Source organism: Pleurodeles waltl, chromosome 6, assembly GCF_031143425.1.
Source record: "Pleurodeles waltl isolate 20211129_DDA chromosome 6, aPleWal1.hap1.20221129, whole genome shotgun sequence".
Taxonomy (NCBI): domain Eukaryota; kingdom Metazoa; phylum Chordata; class Amphibia; order Caudata; family Salamandridae; genus Pleurodeles; species Pleurodeles waltl.
In genome coordinates, this window is record NC_090445.1 from 1228888283 (window position 1) to 1228910423 (window position 22141).

General features: G+C 44.9%; 1 long non-coding RNA gene across 1 annotated transcript in view; it reads right to left on the reverse strand.

The window, feature by feature from the left end:
• The window catches only part of LOC138302119 (uncharacterized), a 418185-nt gene that overhangs the window by 35042 nt on the left and 361002 nt on the right, over positions 1 to 22141 (reverse strand). The window contains exon 2 of the long non-coding RNA XR_011205287.1: positions 18941 to 19686. This is a non-coding gene — a long non-coding RNA (uncharacterized lncRNA). The remainder of the gene's footprint in view (positions 1 to 18940; positions 19687 to 22141) is intronic.

A 22141-nucleotide genomic window follows, 5' to 3' on the forward strand; every position in this document is an offset into this window, starting at 1 on the left:
AGCGCGCTGATGTCATCAGACGCCACAGGGGGGTTATGGGGTGGGGGCGGGTGTGGAAGGGGAAGTGATTCCCCTTCCATCCCTGCCTAGTGGAGGGGTGTGCCTGGCCATCGGGGGAAGGGCTAGAGCTTCCCCCGGGAGCCCCTAGCAGGACAAGGCTCTTGAGAGCCTGATGAGATGCTGATGGATTGATGACCTGAAGACTAAGACTGACTTTGCTGCTGATCCATATCGTGGATAGGTAGCTATGACAATGTGACTGAATTACCTTTTATGCTTTTTCTTTCTAGGTACCAACAGCGCTGTCTAATAGTTTTCCTTTTAGCTAGATGTTTTTCCAAATTCGTGTTTAAAATAGTTTTTGCATGAAGTCCCACATGCTAAAGCTAATCTGGGTTAAGTGAGGTTCCTATTCTAGACATTGACAACTATAGTGACAAATGATTGACGGACTGATTTGCTGAACTCTGCTACTCATGTTGACGTAGTCGCCTTTGATTCAAATGTTGGCTTATGGTGAAGCGTTAGAATGTATTTTGTTTGTGGCACAATGGTTAGAGCGGCAGACCCTGATGCAGAGATCTGGCCCAGGACCAGGGTTCAATTCCCACCTCGGTGGGTCTTGGGCTCAATTCCTTTGGACCATATCATTCTCGCCTCAGTGCCTCATCCAATTAATGGGTCCCACTCTGTAACTCTGGGCAATTGCTTGCTTAATCTCCACAACGGCCCTCACACCACTTGGATGCCTGGCTTCACCCAGGGGCTGTTCTAGGAGTGGGCGCCTCACAGGGAAAATCCAGGAGGGGTTCCACAGCGGTATGCATACAGCGCCTTGAGACCCTAACGGGTGAGTAGTGTGCTATACAAGTGCAAAGTTTACAGTTTCAAGTTCTGATTAGATTATGTTATTGGGGGCCACTGATGAATTAATCTTGATTTGCTTTAAATAAAGTTTGAATTAATTCCATTACTTAGTATTGTAACTAATAGAGAAATAAAAATGGATAAAAAGTATATTGAGTTGTGTTTATTCTTGACTGAATGTCATGGTGCGATGTTATTAACTGCTGATTAATGTTTTGCTTAGTGGTTATTGATTTGTGTGTTGATTATTGATAAACACCGTAGCTAGGATACTCCATGCGAATCAAAAGGTTCATCGACCTATATGCGTCCCTTTAGAAGTTTACTTATTAAGGACCAGGTGCACTAGCAGTTTTTGGTAGCAGCTTGATGGTTAGTTTCCTTGGAGAACTAGTTATGTGGTGACCAATGGTGATGGTGGTAGTTTGAGTTAGGGTTAGGTATTCATTTTTGAGATTTGAATTTTGTTTTCTGAAATGGCAATTGTAGCAAAGATGATGTCCCCTTAATCCCAGAAATGACTTTCCCAGATCCTGGATCCTGCAAGTAGAGTTGGGTATGTTCTCAGCGTTTAAGTGATAGTGTGAAAGTGATAGGTTGCGCTTGCAAAGGCTTATGCAAATCGCAGGTGAATTGTGATGTATGTGAGGGAAGTAGGGAGTCTTCATACTCCGGTTGAAGTTTAGTAGGTGTGTGCATACTTCGCAGTATGAGAATAGAGAAGTTGTCGAACTTCACATGTGAGTGGCGATTTGTGCTAAAACATTGTCCACTTGGTTGTTGGTGATGTACGGACCCTGCGTGGTCTAAGACTCCGGAGTATATTGACAAGTGTAGGAGACACTTGGTTATATGTTGTAATCTGTCTGGTTTAGTAGGTTGATTGGGCGTGGTCAACAAGTTGGTGTATGTGACAAGAGAGTAAGAGAAAAATTTCGACTGAGATTTGGCGAGTCTATGTGCACCAGGAAAGACCCATTGATCAGTTGAGAGTAAAATTTGCGGGTCGAATTTTGCTTGCGAATGTGGGGGACGGAAAAAGAGGAATAGCTGCATGATCGAAAGGGCCATCAGTGAAAATCCGTAAGGTCTCTGAAGCGATTGTGTACCTTCCTGTAGTAAACCAGCAGTTTTGTTTTTGGTTATTAGTTTTTGGTTAGTGCTTGCAATAATTTGCATACGTTTTGTGTGATTTGGAGATTAGGAGGACGAGCCGCAAGACTTTGTCAGCCACAGTGTGTGACGGTGACGTCAGAGTGAGCCGCGCTGGGATAGGTTGGTTAGTAAGAAGAGTCGCGAGCGGATTGGCAGCCGTCCGTGAGAGACAATTGGTTGAGAAGGTGGGTGAAAGGAATCCTGGGTGTAAAAGTAATTTCCTTATTGAATTAAATAAATACAACAGAGAAAGATGAAGTTTTTCAAAGTGTTTAAGAGTGCCATGAAGGGTGATACATACATTAAGGTGACAGAGGGGGAGCCTACCCCACCGGAAATTCTCTGGCTTATATTGTGATGGAAGAGCAAGGTGTCGCGCCATGTCTTTGGATAAAGCAGTGGTGCAAATTGACAGAGAAACAGGGAGTTTTAGCGTTTCCAGAGCATAGAACGTTTAATTTGAGAATTTTGGATCAATTGCGGATGACGCTGTATTAGACGAAGCCTCGCCCGAGACCAGCACAGTTTGAGGCATTAGCAGTTTGGGAGCTCATAGCGAGACAGCAACAAGAAATCAAATTCCAGAGGAGAATAAGGAAGGTAGAGACAAGATGGATTGTGAACAGAAGAGATGGAGAACAGCGACATTCGAGGATGTTAAGTTGTTTCCTGCTATCACAGAAGAAGATGAATCAGAAGGGAAAGAGGGGACTAGCAAAAGTGACAAGAGTTCATCAGGGAGTAAAAAGAAGAAAAAGTCTTATATAGTAGAAGAAGACTCAGATGTCGAGGATCTTATTACTCAGATGCTGAGGGACAGACCTCCACCAAAAGCAGTGCATGAGGGGGGCCCAAGTACTAGTTCTGTTCCAACTACCCCAGCTCAAGTGTTGAGGACAGCGGGACCAGTGCAAACAGATAATGGACAGGTACAAGGGGTAGTACTTTGGTAGTCCAGGCACAGATGCACCCACCACCAGTACACAGAATTTATCCAGAGATACCAATTCTTGAGACAACTTCGAACTTAGGCCCGTATTTATACTTTTTGACCCTAAACTGCGCTAACCCAGTTTAGCGGCAAAAATGTTTGCGCCGGGTAACGCCATTCTGAAGCGCCATGCGGCCGCCGTATTTATTGAATGGCGTTAGCCGGCGCAAGCAGACCGGCGCTGCCTGGTGTGCGTGGAAAAAAAACACGTACACCAGGCAGCGCCGGCGTAGGGAAAAATGGCGTTAGGGCGTCTTAAAAATGGTGCAAGTCAGGTTGACGCTAAAAAATCGCCTCCACCCGATTTGCGCCATTTTTAACGACGCCCAGACGCCATTTACATGACTCCTGTCTAAGTAAAGACAGGAGTCATGCCCCCTTGCCCAATGGCCATGCCCAGGGGACTTATGTCCCCTGGGCATGGTCATTGGGCATTGTGGCATGTAGGGGGGCACAAATCAGGCCCCCCTATGCCAAAAAAATATTTAAAAAAAACAAATGTATACTTACCTGAACTTACCTGAATGTCCCTGGGGTGGGTCCCTCCATCCTTGGGTGTCCTCCTGGGGTGGGCAAGGGTGGCAGGGGGGGTCCCTGGGGGCATGGGAGGGCAGCTGTGGGCTCATTTTGAGCCCACAGGTCCCTTAACGCCTGCCCTGACCCAGGCGTTAAAAAGAGGCGCAAATGCGGGTTTTTTTGACCCGACCACTCCCGGGCGTGATTTTTGCCCGGGAGTATAAATACGACGCATTTGCGTCGCAGTCATTTTTTGGGACGGGAACGCCTACCTTGCATCTCATTAACGCAAGGAAGGCGTTCACGCAAAAAAATGACGCTCTTTACTCATACTTTGGCGCTAGACGCGTCTAGCGCCAATGTATAAATATGGCGTTAGTTTTGCGCCGAATTTGCGTCGAAAAAAACAACGCAAATTTGGCGCAAACGGAGTATAAATATGCCCCTTAGTGGTGCCTACAGAGCAAGTGATTCCAAGGCCAACGCTAGTTCAGACTGAACCAACTTCAATGTTGATGCCTCAAGCACAGCCACAGGGTTTGCTGAAGTTCACACTAATGACAGGGACACAGTCAGATGGAATACCAGTGATGAATCAGAGCACGGGAGTAGCTCTTCCACAAAATGTGGGCATCAGAGTTGCACCAGATGCAATATTGTCGCCAATTACTGATGGTCCAGAGATACCATTATTTGCGCATAAAAAGCCGATTACAGGAGAACAGGGTGAAATGTCACAAAGCCTCGTGAGGAGGGGGGTGAGAGAGCATATGCAGGTGGTTTCGTCTATGGGTCAGCCCTTAGATGGATCTAGATCATTGATGGACCTTAGTCCACTTGTGGCACCTACAGATGCCATAAATGGCCCGAGTGTATGTCAGAGCTTGAAGATTTTGACACCGCAAACTCCAGGTGCAATGATACAATAGGTTCCATTGCCGGATGCAAGTAATGTTTCATTACAGGGACTGACAGCACAGCAGTTAAATGAGTGGTTAGACAGTCTGAATACTCCACAAAACACATCTAAGGGTAAAGAGCAGATTGATCGTGTGAGGCTGGCTAAAGAAACAACTGAACTAGTCGAGGGATAAATGGGAGTGAATAGGTTAGATTCCTATACTGAAGAAGAGCTAAGATACTTGTGTCCGAAAATCACGAGAGAAGTGAGCAAGATACATCAGAAATTGGCAGATTTGGCAGAGAAGCATGACATAGAAATTGAGAAAACGGAGCATTTGAAAAGAAGTTACAGGTTAGCTTTTGAAGCAAAGGATTTTGAACACATGAGATCAGCTGGGATGAAAGTGCATCTTAAAGAACTATTGCAGAGTGCTCAGATTTGGGAAGCATTTATAAAATGGGAAGGCAGATGGGCAAAGAAGAAGGATAAGCCGAAACGAGATTCACAAGAAGGGTCTGACAGTGTTCAGAAAGAAAGGGATCCAGTAAAATTTTTACCAATGAGAGAAATTCAGGAGGGCAGTTTGTTCATGTTCCCTGGTACAGGAGTGATATTCAGTCATTCACAAATGATTATCCAAAGCTGAGGGAGAAGCTGGTTGAGTGGTGTCAGCAGACAGATAGATTTGTGAAGCTTTCAAAATGTCTGTGGGAAGACCTGAATACTCTGTTGGAGATAGTGGTGCCAGCTGATTTGTGGGTTGAATGCAAGAGAGCAGTAGATTGGCTGACGAGTGAACCAGAAAGAGATAGAGTTACAGGTGCACAATCACCCGAAGTAATGAAACATTATTATAAGGTGATTGAATTCCCAAAGACGAGAATCTCGCCTAAAAATATTGACTGTCAGGGAATTGACAGGACAGTACAGGAAGTAAAGGAGTCGATACATACATACTATAAAAGAATGTTGAAGGCATTTAAGGAGTACAGTGGTAAGGAAGCAATCGAGCCGAAGGACATATTACACTTTGTATTCAGGTTTGTGGAGGGACTGAGACCTGAAATAGGTCAGATGATTAAGAGTCATTTGATTTGCTGGCAAGTAAAACCGATTGATGAGGCTTTGCAGTATGCAAAATACTGTAGTGATGAGATTGAGATGAAGCAGAAGAAGTTGAAGAAGAAAGCGATGGTGATGCAAATTAAGGAAGCTCTAACAGGAGTGCAGGAAGCTTTCGTGCAGCAGATACCTTAGCAGCAGGGAACTGTTATGTTCCAACCCAGGTGAGAGGTAGAGGTTGCGGAATCAATATGAATCGCGGAGCGATTTAAGTACTGTAGTGGTTCAGAATGACGTGCAAGGGATGAAAAAGATGTTACCGTGTCATATTTGCGGAAACGTGGGACACTGGAAGCGGGAGTGTCCAATGATGGTGCAGGATGGTATGTTTCAGCAAAGTGGTGATGTCAATACGTTTCAAACTGGAAAAGTCCCTAGAATGAGAGGATTTAATCAAAATTTTCGAGTAACATGAATAAAGTGCAGAATTTTCAACCCATGCAGCAGGTGCAAATGCCTCGTGCACAAATGACACAGTTACAACCAATGCAGCAGCAGGTTCCTATGGTACCTAGACAGCAAATGCAGATACCGCAAGCCCCGATGGAGCAGCAACAGATGATGCTTACTCAGCAGGTCACAAGTCAGAGGCAAGACAGAAATAGTGACACAGTGCACCAGTTCCCATTACACAGCGAGAATGAAATAAACAATTAATGGATGTGTGTTAGTTCGGATGAGGAGCCATGTATGCTTGCAACCTCATTAGAAGTAGATCAACGGGGACCCTTTGTGAGAGGAAAGGCGATGGGTCATAGGGTCTCATTTCTAGTGGACACAGGAGCTACGCGTTCTACGGTGAGAATTGCAGAAGTTCCAAATTTACCTCTTTCAGGTAGAACAGTTCAGGTTGTAGAGGTAGCGAATGGACAGTTGATAAATCCGATCACAGATCCATACAGTTTGAGATTGGCAACTTTCAGGGACTGCATAAGTTTGTCGTCTGTGATTCAAGTCCAGTATCCCTACTGGGAAGGGACTTATATTGCAAGACCCGATGTTTGATTAATTGTTCAACCGCTGGAATAGAGGTCCAGATGAATAGTGATGATGAAGAAGAACAAACTCCTGAAACTGAGAATGAAACCACTGTTGAAGAGTACCCATTGATTGAGTTTTTCCCGATGTTTACTGTGAAAGAATTGCATGCAGACTTGCAGGGAACAGTACAGGAAAATGTGTGGGACCTGACAGGTAAATAAATGGGTTTGATCAAGGGAGTGGAACCAATTAAGATCACTTTGAAGTCGAATGTAGTGTTCTCGCAGCTTCCACAGTATAACATGGCACAAGATGAAAGTGACAGAGATAATTGGAGATTTTCTAAAACAATGGGCTTTGAAAGAAGTGTTGAGCATCCCATGTAATTCATCGATAATGGGCTTGAAGAAACCTTGTGGAAAAGTGAAAATTGTGCAACACTTGCGAAAAGTGAATGACAAGGTGGTCAAGTGCTGTCCTGTGATGCCAAACCCAGCAGTAATATTGTTTCAGATTCCATGCGATGCAGAATGGTTCACAGTGGTTGATTTGTCACAAGCTTTCTTTTCTGTGCCTCTTCATGAGGATAGTCAGTTTCTTTTTAGTTTCAAATTCCTAGACAGAGTCTACAGCTGGTGCAGGCTTCCTCAAGGGTACACAGAGTCACCATCCTTGTTTAACCAAATCCTGAAAAAGAATTTGGAGCCATTGGAATTGCCATACCAATCGACTTGTTGCAATACATTGATGACTTACTTATTGCTTCCAAAACAAGGGACGAGTGTAAGTACGACTCCATTGCCATATTAAATAATTTGGGAAAATTTGGTCATAAAGTATCACCATTGAAATTGCAGTACTGTCAGAAGTCAGTGAAATATCTGGGTCACCAAACTGAGTAAGGGTCAAGGAGAATTTCTAGAGAAAGGATTGCTATGATACTGGAGAGAAGTCCCCCGACTTCACAGAGAGATGTCAGGATGTTCCTGGGAATAGTAGGTTAATGTTGTCAATGGATTCCAAATTTGCAGCAGCTGACACATAAGGATGTTACAGATCCCATTACTTTAGACCAAGATCAGATGAAAGCGTTCGGTGAGTTGAGAGAGAGTTTGTGCAGGGCTCCAGCGTTGGGAATACCTGATTACACAAAGCCATTCACATTGCTTTGTCATGAACGTGATGCTTGTTCTTTGTCTGTCTTGACACAGGCCATGGAGGTGCTTATCGCCCAGTAGCCTATTTTTCAGCTACCTTGGACACAGTTGCAGCAGCCTTACTGGGTTGTTTGCGTGCAGTTGCCCCAGTTGGTCAAAGCCTTTCACAATGCGAGGGAGTAGTGATGGGACACCCTCTGACGGTAATGGTACCTCACTCGGTTGAGGTTTTCCCGACAAGGACAAAAACACAGTATTTGACGGTGCCAGATTGACACGGTTTGAGACGAGCATTCTAGGTGCTTCAAATGTAACATTGAAAAGATGTACAGTGCTGGACCCGGCAGCATTACTTCCAAGTGATACTGTTGAAATTGAAAAAGAAGAAGACATTGAGCATGATTGTCTTGACATAACTGAGTTGTGCACAAAACCAAGACCTGATTTCAGAGATACACGATTAGAGGAAAATTACCAAATTGTCTTTGTTGATGGTTCATGTCTCAGAGATGGTACAGGAACATTAAGAACAGGATATGCTGTGTGCACCCTTACAGGTACTCTAGAAGCTTCTTGGCTTTGAGGTATATATTCTGCACAAGTAGCAGAATTGGTAGCTCTTACTAGAGTGTGCCATGTATCTCCTTGATTGAGTCACTATCTACACAGATAGCCAATATGGATTTGGAATTGTTCATGATTTTGGTCAATTGTGGTCACAAAGGGGTTTTCTGACCTCTACTGGTACACCAGTAAGAAATGGTAACAGAATAAAAGGCTTGCTGTATGCAATACAGTTGCCTGAAGAAATTGCAGTGGTGAAATGCAATGCACATCTAAAAACACAGGATTACGTGTCACTGGGAAATGGATATGAGGATCAAGTCGCAAGGTTGTGCGCATTGAGCTGTATTCATTCAAAGACAAGTGGGAACTGATGTCGGAAGAAGGTGATACATGTACAAGTTTTGCATTGAAGGTTATCGATACTTTAGAAGAGTTGAAAACACTACAAAATAATGTTGACAAAGAAGAGAAATTACTTTGGTCCAAATTAAAATGTGTTCAAAGGCCTGATAAAATATGGTTTTCCGAAGAAGGTCAAATGGTCCTGCCAAATAGTTTATTGTTACAAATGGCTAGGTATTATCATGATCAGGCACACATTGGAATGGATGGAATGGTACGTTTGTTCAAAATTGACTGGTTCAATCCTAAATTTAGGCAGGCAGCAGAAGCAGTATGTATAATCTGTCAACAACTAAATGTGGGAAAAGGGACAGTGGTGAATTTGAGCCACATTGGAAGAGCAGGGGCTCTATTCAGCAGAATGCAACTGGATTTCATTGAGATTCCTGCGTGTGGAGCTCTGAAGTACGTGTTGGTGATTGTGTGCATTTTTAGTCATTGGATTGAAGCATACCCTACAAGAAGAAATGAGAGCCTCACAGTAGCGACGCTTTTGCTTAGAGAGTTGATACCACGGCTTGGGTTCCCAATCTCTTTAGAATCAGATAGGGTTCAGCTTTTGTGTGCAGCACTAAACATTGGGCAGAAGTTGCACTGTAGCTATCGCCCTGAAGCCTCAGGACTAGTGGAACATATGAATGGTACCTTGAAATCAAAAATTGCTAAGATGTGCGCAGCTACAAATCTGAAATGGCCAGATGCATTGCTTTTGGTGTTGATATCGATGAGAAATACACTTGACAGGAAAACAGTGCTATGCCCCACGAGATCCTTATGGGCAGAGCAATGAGACTACCAGCAGTTCCAGCCAATGCAGTTGTAAACATTACAGATGATATGGTGTTGGACTACTGCAAGTGTCTGGCTGATGTGGATGGCTCTTTCTCTCAGCTGGTGGAGGCCACTACCCTGCCACCCATTCACGATCCAGGGGACAATCTGAGAGCCGGCGACAGGGTCGTTGTCCAAAAACATGTTTGCAAGACGTGTTTAGAGCCACTCTGGAGAGGGTCCTACCAGGTGGTCCTAACAACTACGACAGCTGTGAAGTGTGCAGTACTCCCGAACTGGATTCACAGGAGTCATACGAAGAAAGTGGCATGTCCACTGGATCATGAAGAAGCATGGTTGAGGGTCCCAACAACGGTGAAAGAGGTTGTCGCACCTGAACCAGAAAAAGAACCAAGAGAGCCTGAAATTGAACAAAAGCTTGAGGAAGATGGTTCTATTACCCCTGTAAGAGATGAAAGTGAAGAATTACAGGAGGGTGCGAAGAATCAATCTCAACGGATACAGCAGGAGAGCCTAGCTCAGCAGGGGTCCTCCCAGAAGCAACCAGTGTTGAGAAGCAGACAGAGCAAGTGCCAGACCAAGAAGGGGAAAGAGTTGAGCTGGATCAAAGTCAAAGTGATCTGACCTCTCCTGAGCCTGTTGCAGGTCTTGCAAGAGAAAACACCATAGAGAAAGAGAAGTAGAAGATTCCAATACTGAAAAGAATATTGACAGAAGGAACAAGAAAAGGAGATAATTGGCCTGAATCACAAGTAGAGAAAAGAAAGGAAGTGGTCATAAATGAAAAGATAAAAGAAGAAGTAGATACTACGAGAAAAGAAGAAGTGAGTGAAGGAAAACTAAGTGGTGATCGAAAGTTGAAAAGAAAGAGAATAGCAAGTTGACGATACGCAGGTCCTGAATGGGACCGGTGTCCAGCAACTGTCTGATCCCCAAAGGGTGTAGGGGTGTCCCAGTCAGGTTTCACCTACCTTAGCTCCAATACAATTTCAGGCTATGGGTGTAGGTCAGTATACTGCTCAGTAGTCAGGGCCCTGGCCATGGGCATAGTGCACGGTGCTGCCTGTTGGGTGTGTCTGCTGGGTAGGTGTATGTCTGGCCATTGTTCATCATCATTCAGCTACTTACAAGTGTCTCTCCTGTTCTGTCTCCCTATCCCTGTTCTCTTGTGTTTGTTTGGTGCAGCATCAACATCAGGCGAGGGAGCTGAGGCACCGGCAAGTGGGGAGGCAGCGGCCTACGGATCCTCCGAGGCAGAGACAACGGACGCCCAGGGGACCAGTGGGTGGGAGGGCGAGGGGACTTCCATGGGGGAGGCTACTACCACAGGAGGTAGTGACTCTGAGACCTCCTCTGATGGGGGTCCTCCGACAGTAGCGGACCCTAGTGGACAAACCACTACCGTGAGATCTTCCGCCACCCCCCATACCATCAGCGCCCTGCCTTCTGCTCCCCACTGAGTTGTCCGTGCCCGCTCACCCAGAAAGGTGGGCATCTCCTTCGCCCCAGGCACCTCCTCCCCTGCCCCAGTCAGCCCTGCTGCCCTCACAGAGGAGGCTACTGACCTCCTGAGAACCATCTCTGTAGGGCAGACAACCATCGTCAATGCCATCCAGGGTCTGGCTTCTGAGGTGCAGCAGACCAATGCCTATCTGGATGGCATTCACGGTGTCGTGTCGGCCCTACAGAGATCTTTTCAGGCTCCGGCCTCCTCTTGGACGGCAGTCAGTTTCCCTGGCCATTCCATCCCCCCTCCAAAATCCTCTACCCCTTCCAGCACCCCACTCCCTTCACCCATCCAAAGCACACAATCCAACCCGCTTACAGGCACATCAACACACAAGAAGCACATTTCCAAACACAAGCATGACACCTCCCACCACAAGCATTCACACAGCCAACAGACACCTGCACATACAACAACGTCCACTTCCCCCAGTGTGCCCACCTCTTCCGCCTGCCTGTCTGTCCCCTCTACATCCACACCCTCATGCATTCCACCTTCACTCACTGTTACTGCTCCTCTTCCTGCACTCACCACAATAGCAGACAGCCATAAATGCACCCCGTACACCACACCTGCACTCACCACCTCCACTGTAGTTGACACAGTCAGCACACTCACCTCACTTGCAGACACCCACCCAACATACATCCACAATAGCTGTCTTTCTTCTCCCACTGTGTCCACCCCCACCTCCCAAAACACTCAAGCACACTAAGACACCCACCCATCAGACATCCACCACACCACAGCATACGGAGCAGTCACCTGCACCCACTACATGCACACCTACACCCCATACATTCACTCCCTCTGCCTCCACTCCCACACCCTCATCCACAACCACCCCAATTGCTCCCCAAAAACTTTTCCTCTCCCGTGCAGACCTGTTCGAACCCACTGGCCCACCCCGTCTTGTCCCGAAACATGCCCACTTCCTTGCCCTTTCCGCTCCTTCCACATCCCAGCCCACCCCGGTCCAGCCTTCCCATCCCCGTGCCCCTTCTCCGGTGAAGAAGGCCTGCTCAGAGCCTAAGGCATCCTTCTCCACCCGAGCCAAACAGCCCCCGCCCCTTCAAAGGAGAAAGACCTCCTCCCCTCCAATGTCCTCACGTAAGACTAAGTCCCACCCCCGTCGTAAATCCCCACCACCACCGCTTCCTGCCCCCCTTCCGTGAGGTGCCTGTATCCCCATATGGTGCCCCGTTCAGTGGAGTACCCAGCACTTGTGGGACTCAGGTGTGGCCAGTTGTGGCCAAGGACATTTGATTTTATATGGACTGGTCGTTGGCCCTGTTGGCACTGTTTTGCTCAGTGAGCTACATATTAAAGTTTCAGTGTGGCCTCTGTTTGGGCTGCACACATTTCCACCCTGGTGTTTTTTTAAATTATTTATGTGAATGGGGCTATTGTATGAACTATGGCCAGGTTGCAGTGGCCTTCAGTCAGGGATGTCCCTCTTGGTGTGGGGTATCTGACTTGTGCTGCTGGGAAGGGTTGGGGGGGCGTTGTTTCGTTTGGTTCATTATTTGGTGGTCCGGCCTGCTCCTCTGTTGGCGGTTTCTACCACCAGCGCCTTGTTCATAATGAGGGCCTTTATTTGAGAGTACGAGTGAGTGTAGGCATGTGTTTTTGTTTCAGAATAAATGGACTTTTATGTTGAATGGCCAGGACCCTGCGATTCCCGATATCTATTATATTTGTGGACTTAGGGCCAGATGTAGCAAAGGATTTGCGCCTCGCAAACGGCGAAAATCGCCGTTTGCGAGGCGCAAATGCCTCTTTGCTATGCAGAAATGCATATTGCGAGTCGGGACCGACTCGCAATATGCATTTCAGAATCACAAATAGGAAGGGGTGTTCCCTTCCTATTTGCGATTCTGAGTGGTATGCAATACCATTTTGCGGTGTCGCAGTTACCATCCACTTCAAGTGGATGGTAACCCACTCGCAAATTGGAAGGGGTCCCCATGGGACCCCTTCCACTTTGTGCATGGACCCACAAATATTTTTTCAGGGTAGGTAGTGGTCCAAGGGACCACTACCTGCCCTGAAAAAAACCCGAAACTAAAGGTTTAAGGAAAACGGGCTACACTTAAAAAAATAAAACTGCTTTATTGAAAGCAGTCACGAACATGGAGGTCTGCTGACGACTGCAGGCCTCCATGTTTGCGAGTGCCTAGACTCGGTATGGGGCCGCAATTTGCGACCCACCTCATTAATATTAATGAGGTGGGTCTTTGCGACCCCATACCGACTCGCAGAAGGTGTCTGAGACACCTTTCTGCATAACATTTTGCGAGTTGCAAATTGCGAGTCGCTAGTACTCGCAATTTGCAAGTCGCAAAATGTTATTTTGCTACATCTGGCCCTTAATGCTTATTGCCGTCTTCTAAGAGGATGGTATAGGACATGTTATTTGTGGATAGTTTTCCCAAGATTTATCAGATAGATGACCTAAACAAGTTTCTGAAATTGACTGAATTACAACATAAGCGACAGAGAAGGGAATCGTCTTCTGCAGTTGTGGGATATATATTTGGTGTGGTGATTCCTTCACTGGGAGTCATCCTAAACTCGATCAAGATTCGAAAGCTGTCTACTATTTTGGATAACGTGTTGACAAATTTTACAGGGGTAAAACTCCTGATAGATACTGAACTGGCTACGGATAGAGCTGTGACTCTTCAAAATCGTCTTGCTTTAGACATCCTTCTAGCGAAAGACGGCGGAGTCTGTAAAATCATTGTTGTTCTTATATACCTAACAATAGAAAGGGGATAAGAGACTTAGGGCTACATGTATGAAAGATTGGATTCGCGACTCGCAAATTGCGAGTCAGAGCAACTTGCAATTTGCGAGTCGCAAAACCTTATGTTGAACAGTGTCAATGACACTGTTTGCGATTTGCAAGGGGGTCGCAAATGCCCTACCTCATGAATATTCATGAGGTAGGTCACAATTTGCAACCCCCTTGGGAATGGCCGCACTCACAGGGATGGTGGCCTGCTGGAGACAGCAGACCACCATGTCTGTGACTGCTTTTAAATAAAGCAGTTTAAAAAAAAAAATGCAGCCCGTTTTCCTTAAAGGAAAACGAGATGCATTTCAAAAACAAAAAATCTAAAGTTTTCTTTTAATTTTTTCAGAGCAGGCAGTTAGTGGTCTGTAGGACAACTACCTGCTATAAAAAATGTTTTTACTGCCATTCACAAAGGGGAAGGGGTCCCATGGGGACCCCTTCCCATTTGCAAATGGGTTGGCACCAGTGTGACACTGGTGCTAACTGCGATTGTTTTGCGACCGTATTCGCGGGCACAAAACAATCATACATGGGATTGCGACTCGCAATTAGGAAGGTGGCAAACCCTTTTTGCGATTCGGTAAATAGGGTCTGAACATCTCAAAGTGCATTTTGCACATTGCAAACGGCCCGATTCACTGTTTGCGATGTGCAAAATGCTACGTACATGTGGCCCTTACTTACTAACCTGACTAACTCAAGTAAGGATTTGAAGGAATTGAAAAAAACAGGTGTTTGGGAACAAGCTGGAAAGGGATTTGTTTCAGTGGGAAACTGGCTTAGTAACATTTGGAATGGAGTATTATTAAAAAACATACAGGGAATATTAATTGTGATTGTATATTAGGATTATGGGGTTCATGTAAATTGGGGCAAAAGATTAAATTAAAAAGGTCTAAAAATAATCAGAGGAGGGAAGAACGAAATAGGGAAAGAATTTATAGGGAAGATTAGGGAAGATTTGCGGAGGAGGCAAAATGCTGAAGAGACAGAGCTGCGAAATTTATTGAGGGTGAAGTAATGTGATGAAATATTTAGTCATCAGAGGAGGGATTGCTAGAGCAAATATATTAATTAAAACATATTGATGAATGTTTATGTATTTTGAAAAAAGAAAATTGTAGAAATTGATTAATGTAGAGAAATAATGTGCACGTTTGAAAATGTGCCCTCGGAGAGCGATCACCAAGATTCACAAATGTACTAAGAAAAATTAATAACATGTATGAAATATAAAAAAAGTATTGAAATAATGTAGTAATATGTCATATTGAAATATATAACGTATGTTTTGCATTATATTGTAGAGCTTAACTTAGCCGAAGTAGTGGGCTAGTTTTGCTAGGCCTCGTGCAGAAGCTGAATATTAACGCTCAGTGTAGAAATGCTGATGTGCTGAACTGACCATGAACCGCTTGTTGTTTAGTAAAATCTGCTCAGCTAAAATCCTATGCATGAATCAACGGACAGGAGATGAGGGATTCAAAATGTGCATCAAGGACTGTGTAAAGCATTCAGAGTGAATTGGGGGATAGTCTGGGTGACTTTGATATCATGACATGACAAAGGGGGAGAGTTCAGAGGTGTTAGGCGGATGTCCAGAGAGAGAGTGACTATGAGATCGATGAGATTTGAGATTCTGACATTGGGCTCATGCTCTTGAGAGCCTGATGAGATGCTGATCGATTGATGACCGGAAGACGAAGACTGACTTTGTTGCTGATCCATATCGGAGATAGCTAGCTATGACAATGTGACTGAATTACCTTTTGTGCCTTTTCTTTCTAGGTACCAACTGCGCTGTCTAATAGTTTTCCTTTTAGCTAGATGTTTTTCCAAATTCGTGTTCAAAATTGCTTTCACATGAAGTCCCACATGATAATGCTAATCTGGGTTAGGTATAGTTCCTATTCTAGACATTGACAACTATAGTGACAAATGATTGACGGACTGATTTGCTGAACTCTGCTACTCATGTTGACGTATTCGCCTTTGATTCATATGTTGGCTTATGCTAAAGTGTTAGAATGTATTTTGTTTCAAGTTCTGATTAGATTATGTTATTGGTGGTCACTAATTAATTAATCTTGATTTGCTTTGAATACATTTTGAATTAATTCCATTACTTAGGGGGTCATTCTGACCCTGGCGGTAATTACCGCCATGGCGGAGGTCGGCGGTAGCACCGCCAACAGGCTGGCGGTGCACCGCTGGGCATTCTGACCGCGGCGGTTCAGCCGCGGCCAGAAACGGAAACTCGCGGTGTACCGCCGACTTCCCGCTGCCCTTGAGAATCCTCCATGGGGATTCTGACACCCCCTACCGCCATCCGGTTCCTGGCGGTTCTCCCGCCAGGAACAGGATGGCGGTAGGGGGTGCCGCGGGGCCCCTGGGGGCCCCTGCAGTGCCCATGCCAATGGCATGGGCACTGCAGGGGCCCCCGTAAGAGTGCCCCACGAAGAATTTCAGTGTCTGCTTTGCAGGCACAGAAATTCGCGACGGGTGCAACTGCACCCGTCGCACCTTCCCACTCCGCCGGCTCCATTCTGAGCCGGCGTCCTCGTGGGAAGGGTGTTTCCCGCTGGGCTGGCGGGCGGACTTTCGGCGGTCGCCCGCCGGCCCAGTGGGAAAGCCAGAATGACCGCCGCGGTCTTTCGGCGGGAACCGCTTGGCGGGCGGCGACCGCCGTCCGCCGCGGTCAGAATGACCCCCTTAGTATTGTAACTAATAGGGAAATATAATTGATGAAACGTATATTGAGTTGGATTTATTCATGACTGAATGTCATGGTGCGATGTTATTAACTGCTGAATAATGTTTTTGCTTACTGGTTATTGATTTGTGTATTGATTATTGATGAACATTGGTTACACCGTAGCTAGGATACTCCATGTGAATCAAAAGGTTAATCGACCTATACGTGTCACCTTATAAGTTTACTTATTAAGGACCGGGCGCACTAGCAGTTTTTGGTAGCAGGTTGATGGTTAGTTTCCTTGGAGAACTAGTTATGTGGTGACCAATGGTTATGATGGTAGTTTGAGTTCGGGTTAGTTATTCATTTTTTAGATTTGGATTTTGTTTTCTGACATGGCAATTATAGCAAAGATGATGTCCCCTTAAGCCCAGAAATGACTTTCCCAGATCCTGAATACTGCAAGTAGAGTTGGGTATGTTCTCGGTGTTTTAGTGATAGTCTGAAAGTGATAGGTTGCGCTTGCAAAGGGTTATGCAAATCGCAGGTCAATTGTGACGTATGTGTGGGAAGTAGGGAGTCTGCGTACTCCAGTTGAAGTTTAGTAGGAGTGTGCGTGTCCGCAGAGTAAGAATAGGGAAGTCGTCGAACTTCACATGTGAGTGGCGCTTTGTGCTAAAAAATTGTCCACGTGGTTGTGGGTGATGTAATGATGTTTAGCATGTTATTTGTGGTTAGTGATTAATATATATAAGGATAAGTTAAGTTAGTGTAAGGTAGTGCTAAGCTTAGTTAGCTTAGCATAGATAAATGGAAATAGTTTAGGGTAAGTTTAGATAATATAAGGTGGTGTTTAGGTTAGTTAGTGTAGGATAGGTAGTAGTAGTTTGTTTAAATAGATGTCATTAGTAAAACGTTCACAACATTGTTTTCATTGCATCATTGTGAATTTCTAACATTGAGTATGTTGAGGTGAGTACACAATATAGCTCATGCTCTGCAGTCTTTAAAGGTGTATGTTGTTTTGTGAGAGGCGTATGGTCAACAGTTAGTGTATCTCACATTTTAGTCACTTAACACCTACTTCACATTCTTACTGCATTGTAAGTGGTCGTCTTAGTGTGATTTGACATAGAGCCCAACACAGATAGTCATTCACTGTAGCTCTGTGTGTGAAAGACATACAGCATGCATAATTTGGATGATGTAGTCACAACAGATTACAGATTCAGATTCCTGGCTGTGCTGGGACACACACTGGTGCCTGCCACTAACACACACTTCCTTATACCATTGTGCAAGTAGGTCACTGTGGTTTAGCTGCTTATAAATAATGAATGTGGCCATTATCTGCCTGGAGAATCTCAATAATCCTTGGCACTGAGTAGTTATTAAGTGTGGCACTGTTTGCATGTACCTTAATGCAACTACTTGCACAGTTTCAAAACTATACGTCTCCCATTTCCTCTTACCCTGAGGAGGTGTTGCTTTGTTCCCGGGTCTGTGCTCTGACTCCTAATAAGTAATATGAGTGTATATTGTATAATTGATGTCGTGTGGTTACACTTACACTCAATAAATATGAAGCCTCTGAGGGGCAGAGGAACACATTTACCATACATTTCCTAGTAGACCTTCCAACTTGAAAATGGACCGCAAAAATAGTTAGTTGCATCTCATGCATACTGAAATCCAAGCTGTAGGAATGACCTTGCATATCCTTGTGCAGCATAGGTTTAATGCAGGAGTCTTGCCATAAGTATCTGCACATTATCAGTCCAAGCATAATTTAAGTTCTTTAGGGTCTGTTCAGTGTAAGAATTGAGGTTATCATATGTACTTGATCACATTGTCATGTTAACTGGGCTGGAAATATTTGGATGAGTGAGACAGTGCTATCGGCTCACATGTCTCACAGACCCCATTTTGTACAGGTAGGAATTTGTGTGTTTAGTAAGGCCTTTTCACTATGCCAGTCCAGTAAATGCTTAATGTCACACTACAATGTTCAACATGATGTTTCGGTATATACAACAATAGCAGGTGATTGTTACTTTTTCTCAATCTCAAGAAATTAAGAAGTTGGTTTAGTACGTACACACAAACCATAGTATAAGTAGTCCTTTCTGGATCAGACATGCAACAATCAGGTTTATAGGAGTGAATTTATTTACAAGTGTAGGTTGGTCAGCATGAGCATTTCTACGTTGTTTCATGCAATAGCACTAAAATTGATAGCGAGCAAATGATGTCCAGACAGAGTCTATTTGGGAGACAAGTCATGCAACATGTAGAGGTAATGCAAATTTCAATTAGGATATACAAATTGCCATTAAAAAAGGTAAGCCACTTCACCAGTCCACAAGTGGAAAAGATTAACAGGTTCACAAACAAAAAGTCACAGTTGTGGGTAATAAAAGAAATGTCATGATGATAGACACAGGACCACTGGGCAACTGTTCAGGGAGCACAGACAATTGTTACCTGGCAGTGTTCTTCTGACGGGAATTGGAGAAATCCACATCTTCTTACTCAAATGGGTGTTGTGCCTCACCTGCAGTTGGTGGTGTTTGAGTGTGAGTCATTTGGGACAAACACATCAAAGATCGGAGGTGTTTCTCCCCTGTCCTTGGCAGCATTTGTATGTGCCTGCAAGGAAGGTAGCACAGCACTGACAAGCGTATGATGGTTTCTCCGCAGCGACAGCGTTTATATGGAGTGCACCCGTTGTTGCTATGTAGAAGTCCAACTTGTGCTTCATAGATGCCATGATATTAATGATGGCCCCAGCTTGGTGGCAACCTCACTAGTGAAATATGTTGAGGCCTGTTGTTCTTGCCTCTGCCTCATAAAACCAGCAATGTCAGCTAGGGACTCACCCAGACTATGGAGGCAAGTGTAGGTGCCTTTTATTGCCTCCAATGTATCTTTATTGGGACTGAGGCACTTATGGATTCCTTCTGGGGACTCCCAGTACTCGCCATAGAAGGCCAGCTTGGGATCCTTGGATTTCACAGCTAGACTTGAACTGGCAGATGGGGCATTTTCTGTGGGTGGCATTTCCTCTGGAGACGATGCAAAACTGGCATCCCTTGTAATGTTGGGATAAGGGGATTCTATGGAATCCAGGAGTTGCTAGAAGGTGTCGTTGTCCATGGGGAGCAGCATGTTATCACCAACAGGTTGGTCATCCAGGGCAGGCTGATGGATAGGAGGTGTTGTTTATCCATCTGCAATAGGAATTTTGGTGATAGACTTATCATTCACTTTATATTAAACATAGATGTTTTGAACATGTGTTAATAAGAGTACATTGTACACTATTTTTACTTTCCAGATGGCAATATGTGTACATTTTTCACACAACCCCTGTATGACAAGGGGCTACTTTCATGTCATAGCACACATTGCAAGGACATTACACAGCTTGCTGGCCTATCATGGCTGAAAGTGTGAGTGCGTGTAAGAGCTCCATTTAGCATGTTGCTAGACTTATTATCATACCATGGCTATATTGAGGTAGAATTCTTTTATTGACACTTCTACTGAAAACATTACACCATGCTACCAGGGTACCAGCATTCCCTCTAGCCATTACTTTGCCCACAGCTCCTGACAAAGTAATGTTAGTTTGGTCATGTATTATATTTGGTTCATCACACAGTGTGCCACACCAATCTGGCTTCCAGTGCTGTATTGCATTCAAATTGTGTATTCATTTGGCCAAGGGCTAATACCAGACACACATCCACACAACTCTACACAACAAACAGCCTTGCTACACTGCAGGAATGGGTAAGGGTATGCACTTACCATGGTTTACTTATTTATGTGTACTCCAGTGATTTCCTAGCACACACAGTAATCTCCAGAGTTGAGACCAATAGGCACTGTGAACCATCTCTGAAGGGGATAAGCACTGTCACACTTTAAAAAATGCAACCACTGAAGCTCACCCCACTTTGTCATTATTCAGGTTGGCCCTCTGCAGAATATCACAGGTCTTTTTACTCATCCATGCTCACTTGTACCTATTCCAGACTCCTCTGTCATTCATCATTTGGGCCAAACACCTTCTGCTGGGGCCACATCACATGTCAAGAGCAGTGCACTAATGCCTTTTCTTCACCATCTCTTCACATCCAATAAACAGTTGCAACACTATCAAAAAGAAGCATTGCATGTCTCTCACTAAGGCTACCTTGAAGCACAAACATCACCCCTCTCCTCCTTGAGATCCAATGGCTCCCTATTCATAATACTGCCAGTTCAATGTGCTCAGCCACACCTACAGGGCACTACACTGCCAGAGACACACCAAGCTCACACATCATCTATGCTTCCAATGAGCACTCATGGACATCTGGTGTGCATCACTTACATTCAACCCACCCCTAATATTCATTTGTACAAGACAGAAGGTAGTGAGGTCTCTAACAAAGCAGAAAAAACCTGTGAGATCTGACCCAGCACATCAGGACAGCAGCGTACAATGTGGTTTCCTGCTAGTGACTGTGCACATGGGTCGTCACATGATCCTACTTGGAGATACTCTCCATGCTCAACCACTGGATCCCCTCTCAGGTGAAAAGCTGATCCTCTGGCAACCCTATTCCACTCCATCACTTCACACTCCACTTTTGAGTGTATAGCCCAAAGACAAACACATTTGCCTTATGGTACAAGGGGGCCTGTATTGTCACAGTAAGGTTGGACATGATTCTCATGTCCTTGCATGATGTGTTGCTTCAGTCCAATGTTTTTGCTTTGTATTCTGGAACTTGTAGTCCTGGTCACTAATGCTAAACATTAACCCACAAGTTGCAGTTTTCAAAGGTGATCCTGGACCGGTCGCAGCACATCACGCATGGACATGAGCAACTTGGCTGAGCTGAACTGGACAAATTGTTGCTGGGAAAATAACTAACATTTATGTGATGTATGTGTTGACATGTTAGACATTCCTGCTCTTTCTCTTGCACACAGCACAGTGCAGCGAAGCAAGGTGTGCTGCTACACTACATTGCATCACATGTTTAACCGTATTGTTGCTTGATGACCCTTACCCTGTAGATCATTCTGGTCCTCAAACACAGCACAGTTCTGTCCGGCATCTCCTGACACCAACTCAGTTGGGATGAGTGATGGCATCTGCTCCTCTAATGGGCCCAACTCCCCCTGGTCCTCTGGTCCACCTGGCTGCACTCACATTGTTGGCCAGTTTCTCCTTGATCCTGCGCCTATAGTCGTGTCACCTTTTTTAGCAGCTCCAACACACTCCTTTTTGCTTGGCCTACTGTTCATCTTATTCACTGTGGACTGCCACATGGGTTCCTTTTTTCCCTAATGGCAATTTGAGAGTGACAAAGAGAAGGTGTTCATTTTTTTTCTCCTCAGCTGTTAATATTTGATTCTCATCCTCACTGTTCTTCCTCTTCCTCCTCCCCTGTCCTGCTGTCTCCCATGTTCTGGTTTGCTGTTCAGATTTTTTAAATGTGTTGTTTTTCTGCTGCATCCAGTGATCCGACGCACTCCTATGTGTTGAAATGCTGATTTGTGGCACTTCCAAGTGCTTTAGACACACAAATCAACTTTGCTTTACGTAAAGGCCAGTTATGTCTTTTTTCCTTTTTGATGCACAAACATTTTTGATGCAGCTTAGGGCCTTACGACATGGTGCGACAT